Genomic DNA, 7,963 nt, shown 5'->3' on the forward strand with positions numbered 1-7,963 from the left:
TCTTTCTTTTCCTTCCTTCCTTCCTTCCTTCCTTCCTTCCTTCCTTCCTTCCTTCCTTCCTTCCTTCCTTCCTTCCTTCCTTCCTTCCTTCCTTCTTTATTTCCTTCCTTCTTTCCTTCCTCCCTCCCTCCCTTCTTTCCTTCTTTTCTTCCTCCCTTCTTTCCTTCTTCCTTCCTTCCTTCTTTATTTGCTTCCTTTCTTCTTTTCAATCCCATAAAATGGGATGATATTTGTAAAGCACTTTACAAACCTTAAAATGCCAAATAAATGCTAACTATTAATATTACTATATATTTTGGATGGGATAAAACAAGTGGTGTGAAATGGAAATTCATGGTGTTACAGAGAATCTTCTTTTTGTTTTCTACTGTATATATGGAAATGTTTTTTTTGTGGTATTTAAGTTCAGAATTTTAAAAAAGAAAAGCTTCTTATCTTTCAGGGCTTAGGTGATATTATCCAAGGCAGCCAGGAGATAGATTATAGAAAGACTATTTGAATGGGTTTTCCAATCCTTTCATCCTTAACCAAGACAGGAAGGCTTCAAATCAAAATGAAATACCTTATCTTAAAAAGAAATTATTTTTGATTCTGTATCATGCAGTTTGGATATAGTATGGGGACCTAAATAATGATTACTCAAACTCCAGTGGTTTTCCAATATCTCTAAGATCAAGATGGACTTTTCTGACTTTTAAAAATCTTGAAAACCTGGGTCTTTCCTTCCTTTCCAGTCTTCTTATGTTTTATTACACTCCCCTTCCATCCATGATACACACAAGCCAGCTGTGCTAACTCCTCCTCCATGCCTGGTATTCTCCACCTTCTCATTCCCCTGAATTTCCCAGGCTTCCTTCAAGCCCCAGCTCAATTCCATAATGTATAGTAGGCCCTTCCTAATCTTTCTAGCTACTGGTGTCTTTTGCTCTACAATTATTTCCCATTTACCCTCTATGTGTCTTATATGTTTCTAATTACTGACGTGTCTCCCCCATTAGAATGTGAGCTCCTTGAGGGCAGAGATTATTTTTTACCTTCATTTGTATTCCCAGCACTTAGTACAAGGCAAGCACAGAATAGCCACCCAATAAATGGTTTTTAATTGATTGATTCGGGTCTACCAACCTGAGAGAGACCTGTGACCTAGGATTTCAAAAGGTTTTTCATTTCTCTGTTGAAGGCCATGAATAAAGTCCCACACTACATGTAAAAAGAGCACTGGTCTTAGAGTCAAGATATCTGTGCTTAAATCCAACATTTAAGTGGCCGTGTGGTGACAGTCAAGTCATTTAATCTCTCTGATTCCCATTTTCTTCATCAGTAAAATGGAACTAAAATGTTTATTCTAACCTACTTCACAAGGTAATTGTAGGGAAAATGCATTAAAACCCTAAAATACCAGAGGAAACACAATGACATGATAGATAAGACTCTGGGCATGGAGTAGGGAAGACTTGGCTCCAGATCTCATCTCTGATACCTACTATTTGTCTGATCATGAGAAAGTATATCATTTGGCCTCTCCAAATCTGAGTATTTTTCATTTGTTAAATGGAGAGAATAGTCATTGACTTACAATGAATGGACAATTCTTAAATGAATTTCTGTTGGAGTGACTGAGAAGAAATCTTGATAGATTTAGAATCAGTCCTGACCCTTACTCCTAATGTTAACTAGCTCTGAGACATGAGCTAATCACTTAATCTCTGAGATTAAGTTCTTTGATCAGCAAAATAGAGATAATAATGTCTACACTTTGGGTAGCCAGGAGGACGCAAATTTGACTCCTTGTTGAAGCAATTACTAGGGCAAGTCTCTTTAACTCTTCTCAGTTTCTATTTATTTATTTATTTATTCATTCATTCATTCATTTATTTATTTATTTATTTATCTATTCATTCATTCATTTATTTATTTATTCATTCATTCATGCATTCATTTACTTATTTATTTATTCATTCATTCATTCATTTATTTATTTATTTTAAACCCTTACCTTCCATCTTGGAGTCAATACTGTGTATTGACTCCAAGGCTGAAGAGTGGTAAGGGCTAGGCAATGGGGGTCAAGTGACTTGCCCAGGGTCACACAGCTGGGAAGTGCCTGGGGTCAAATTTGAACCCAGGACCTCCTGTCTCTAGGTTTGGTTCTCAATCCACTGAGCTACCCAGCTGCCCTCTTCAGTTTCTATTTCTAAAAAACCTTACCTTCAGTCTTAGTATCAATTCTAAGAGAGAAAGTGGTAAGGCGATTGCCTAGCCCTTAGTGATCTTCAGACTTGGAAATGATACATTGTATTGATTCTCAGACAGAAAAAAAGGTAGTGGGCTCAAGGTTTTCAACCAAAAGAAGGCATCATCTGAGTTATTTACTGGGAAGATCATTAGTACAACAATATGAAGAGTCACCCACACAGGCAACAGATGAGAAGTTAGGATTAGTCATACATTTAAAGCTGGAAGGACCCACAAAGATTGTTGCTGTTTAGTTGTTTCAATCATGTCCAACCAACTCTTCATGACTCTGTTTGGGGTGTTTGTGACAAAGATCCTGGAGTGGTTTGCCATTTCCTTCTCCAGCTCATTTTACAGATGAGGAAACTGAGGTAAACAGGGTTGAGTGACTTGCCCAAGGTCATCCAACTTGTAAGTGTCTGAAGCCAGACTGATCTTCCTAACTCCAGGCCTTGTGTTCTATCTATTGCACCACAGTGCCTCATAGATTATCTATTGCAAAAAGAAATCACAGAGGAGACAGCTGGGTAGCTCGGAGGTCACGGGTTCAAATATGGCCTCAGACACTTCCTAGTTGTGTGATCCTGAGGAAGTCACTTAACCCCATTGCCTAGCCCTTACCGCTCTTCTGTCTTGGAACCAATACATAATATTGATTCTAAGGTGGAAGATAAGGGTTTTAAAAAAAAGAAAGAAATAGGGCCCCAGAACTAAATGATCAATGGGCAAAGAAAGAAGAGCACTTCAATTTATATTGCTGATGCATCCTCCTTAGGAGTCAGCAACTGAGAGGCTGGAGGGAATGAAGAAAAGGAAAGAATTATACATGACAGAGGTCCTCCGTCACATTGGGTGACCAGGAATGGCCAGTTGGGATGATAACTTGAAGTGAAAGGAAGAGGTTATATTTTTGTTTGTTTTGTTTTAGAATAGTTGGGACTGGAGTGTGTTTATAAGCTCACAGGAAGGAGACAAAGAAATAAGAGGGTTGAAGATGCCTTCGTGATGACTGATGGAACAAGGTCTGAGATAAGGCAGAAGGGCAATGAGAGAACACGTGAAAGGGTTAGGAAGACCAACGCTTCTTAAGAAGAGAATGAATATAAACCCTGAATGAATGATTGAATCCATTTCACTTGTGTACAACTCTTCATGACCCTATTTCTGGTTTTCTTGGCAAAGATACTGCAATGGTTTGCCATTTCCTTCTCCAGCTTATTTTACAAATGAGGAAACTGAGGCAAACAAGTTTAAGAAACATGCCCAGGGCCACTCAGCTAGAAGTGTCTGAGGGTAGATTTGAACTCAGGAATGTGAATCTTCCTGACTCCAAGCCTGGTACTCTATCTGCTGTGCCACCTAGCTTACTATGTGCCAAACATTGCTAAATGCTAGATATACGAAAACCAAAGTGTCACAGTGCTGGCTGTGAAGGAGTTTATAATATAATAGAGGAAGAAAATAAATAGAGAAAGGAGTGGAGAGGATTGAAGGAGCTCACAGATGATGGCCTCAATCTACTGAGTAAAGCGAGGAGAAATGGACAGATGATGAGACGAAGATGAAGGATGTGCAATTGAGACAAAAGGAGAGAAGATAAAGGATAGAAGAACGGTTACAGAGAATATGGTAGAGAGTCAATAGATGAACCAATCAAAGGCATGGGGAAGTAAAATCTATGCTCAAGGTCAAATGGATAGTATGTCGCAGAGATAAGATTTAAACTCAACTCTTCTAATTAACACTCTTTCCATTATCATATTATATCGCCTCTTCTGATCACTGTATTATTTCATATACTTTTCCAGAGCAAAACTAGGAACAAGCAGAATGTACATGAAGATGGGTTTTAGTTCAAGCATAGGGAATTTCTTAATGATTTTTTGTTGTTGTTCAGTTGTGCTAAACTCTCCATGACCCCACTTAGGGTTTTCTTGGCAAAGATACTGAAATGGCTTGCCATTTCCTTCTCCAGCTCATTTTACAGATGAGAAAAGTGAGGCAAACAGGGGGATATGACTTGCCCAGGGTCACACAGCTAAGTAAGTATCAGGCAAAGCTAACCAAAAACATGATAGGCTTCCCTGGGGGTCAGTGAGCTGCTCCATTATTGAAGACATTTAAGTGAACGTTGGCTTCCCACTTATTGAGATCCCAGAGATTTTATGTACAGAGTAGGGAGCTGATGACCTCAAATGTCCCTTCCAAAACCAAGATTCTGGGGTTCTGTAACATTTAATAAACCGGCATTTGGGATCCATATTTAACTCCAGGTAATATTCAACTGAAAGCATAAATAGAACTACAAAAGGTCAGATGTTCTTACATTCAATTATGAAACAGAGGTAAATAAGAATCTGCTCACAGTGTTCTCAGACTGTTAAGAGTTGGAAGGGCCCTCTAGGGTCATCTCTGCTAATGCCATCTATACTTAATGCATGAATTCACTGTATACCACCCCCAACCAGAGATCATCCAACTTTCAATCAGACACAGACTAATGAAAAAGCATTGCATTTGGTGTTAGAAAACCTGAATTTGAACCCAATTCTGTCACTTATCCTTATGTGACCTTGAATAAATCATGTTATCTCTATAGGACTCAGTAAAATGAGAAGTTTGTGCCTTAAACTTTAATGAATTTAACTAATTTAAAATCAATTTAATTTAATCTTTTTTTGCAGCTATGAATCCTATGACCCTAAATCATTTTTCCCCAGACTAAGCATCCTGAGTTCCTGCAGTTGATCTTCCTAAAACATGGTTTCAAGCATCTTCATCATCCTTGGTCACCCTTCTTAGTACATGCTCCAGCTTATCAATGTCCCTTCTAAAATATCAGAAGTGAATCCAATGTGGAGTACCACAGGAATATGCCTTCCTTCTTCTGGACATCAGTTCCCTGTTAATCCAACCTAAAACATTATTAACTCCAAAAAAATGGGGGAGGGGTAGTCAGCTAGGTAGCACAGGGGAGAGATTGTCAAGCCTTGAGTCTAAAGGGCCCGAGTTCAAATCTGGATTCAGATATTTCCTAGCTGTGGGAACCTGGGCAAGGCATGTAACTCCAATTGCCTAGCCCTTGCCCTTCTGTCTTAGAGTTGTTATTAATACAGAAAGTAAAGGTTTAAAAGAAAAAGACTTCATTAGCTTTTTCGGCATCTATATCCCACTGGAGACTCATATTCAGTTGCATTTCCCTTTGATGTGCTCCTTCCATTCAATTCCTTGGGAGTTACCTGGAACTTTTAGATTCTAGTTGTAGAATCTAAAAGCCAAATCTCTGATAGATAATCAAATTACTTGAGTCCTGAATGGGTCTCCTTTGTTATAGATGATCCACTGGGCTTAACCAAATTTCCTCATCCAATCTGAACATTCTTCTCATCAAAGTTACTCCATACTTTTTATTCCTTGATGTACATTTAGGTTCTGCCTAGTCATCTAATTTAGATGATAGAATCATAGGACAAAGGTTATAGGTCATTCTATGTTTCACTTACATCTTATGCTTCTTAGTACTCAGATACTTTTGATAACAACGATAAGAATGTTAGTAGATAGAATACCGGACTTCAGGTTTAAATATGTGGTTTCAGACCCCATCTCAGAGACTTACCAGCTGTGTGATTATGAGCCAATCTCTTAAACTCTTGAAGCTTTGATTTCCTCATCTTACAAATAAAAAGCCAGCATTATGTAGGGCTTTAAAAACCCTTCATAAATTTATATTTTACCTTCAAAGCCACCCTAAAAGATGGCGCTATCATTATTTTCATTTTATAGGTGGGGAAACCAAGATTAAATGACTTGCCCAAGAGTTACACAACTATTAAGTCCTGGGGTTAGATTCAAACTCAGGTCTTCCTGACGCAGGTTCAGGTCTGTATTCAAAGTACCACGTAATTGTATGAAGAAAACAAAATTTGAACAATTTTGTTTTTTAAAAAATGTTTGTGAACAATATTTATCTCACAAGAGTAAAATGAGAAGGGCAAGGAGGTAGCACAGTGGACAGAGCATCAGACCTGGATTTAGGAGGATTTAGGTTCAATCTGGCCTCAGATACTTCCTAGCTATGTAATCCTGACCAAGTTGCTTAACCACAATTGTGTAGTCTTTACTACTCTTCTGCCTTAGGACGGCTATTAAGATAGAAGGTAAGGGTTTTGTTGTGTTTTTTTTTTTTTAAAGTAATGTGAAAAAGACATTTTTCAACCTTAAAGTGTTATAAATGTGAGCTTTTTTCTCAGTACAGACAGGTATTTTATAATGATTGTGCATAATTTCTAGTTCTTTTTTTCCAATTATTTTTATAACTGTGTTCTCTAATGAGAAAATGATAGTTTTTCATTAATCCCAACTATGCTGTAAATCCATCAATTATCAGATGTCTGTTGTTACCAAGTTACATGTTATTAAGGGTAGTAATTTTACATTTAGGTATTATTGGACTAAGGTTTTCTGCAGATCGGATGATGTAAAAACAAGAAAAATAATTTATAAGTATTAGAGTAGATAAAAATAAGAACCTATTTGTAGAAGGTCTCCAATAATCTTAATCCAAGCAGTTTGTTTCATACCAGAAGAATGTGGGGCAGGGAGAGACTAAGATTAAAGGACTAGTTCAGATTCATATAGCTACAAACTAAAAGCTAAATGTAGGTCTCCTACCTATCACTATTACTCTTGCCACTAAGGCAGTCCTCAATTATCTTTTCATGTGTGACCAAGGGGAAAGAAGACTGGCTCTGGAGACAGAAGACCTAGTTTAAACCCTTCATCTATGATTTTTAGCAAAAATCAGTTCACTTCTTGGAGTTTCCTTCAGCCTCTTCACACATAAGCTAGAGGGTGGGGAAGAAGCATTAAAGATCCAGCTTTAAAATACTAGGGTTCACGAAGAAGCAGAGTTTGAGGTACAATGAGATTTTTTTACTTTTATATTTTAGAAAGTTATTTCATTTTTTTGAAAAAAAAATCTTATTTCCTTGGCTCATTTCCATGTAACCTGTAGATAATCTACATGAGTTATTGGCCAGCAAGTCAATATTCTCATTATGTTTTCATCTCCTTCCCACTCCCCTATGCCTTGGACTGGAATCTACTTGGCTTTTTTAATGACTAATCTTTATTCAAAAGATGTACACTAAAACCCTACACAACCAAAGAGACATATTTTCAAGAAATCTATTCAAACACTTCTGAGGTTTAATATTCAAAGAATAAGCCTCCATGTGACCTTACATATTTTAAAAGAAAATTCTTAATCACTTGAAATTTGATTTTATGCAAAGGCAGCTTTCTAATTATTGGCATTTTTCCGACTTCCCAGTCCCCTCTCTGAATAAAATCCTTTAAATAAGACTCTCAAGTATAAAGGTGATTCTTTACAAGTGCCCAGTGATGTTTTAAAAAAATTAGTATAATAGAAATTCATTTTTTAAAAGGCTCACTGAACTACTACCATCAAAGTCATCCATGCTAAAGTCTTGTTACAGGGGGGAAAAAAGTCCTAAGCAGTGACTTACCAGGATTGTCAGCTTCCTGTAGCCTTGGAAAAGTATCTTTTTGTGGTATCAGAAACTTCCAGTGTCAGACGCATCCCTCTAAAGCTGCCTGGTGTTAAAGAATTTGTTTATTCCAGTGAATTTCAGCAACAGGGCAAAAACTCAGTGATAGGCATTTCTTCTCTTGGTAGATCTTTTCTTTCTCACCCCTCTTCATT

The sequence above is a fragment of the Gracilinanus agilis genome, chromosome 2 (genome assembly GCF_016433145.1).
Source record: "Gracilinanus agilis isolate LMUSP501 chromosome 2, AgileGrace, whole genome shotgun sequence".
Lineage (NCBI taxonomy): Eukaryota > Metazoa > Chordata > Mammalia > Didelphimorphia > Didelphidae > Gracilinanus > Gracilinanus agilis.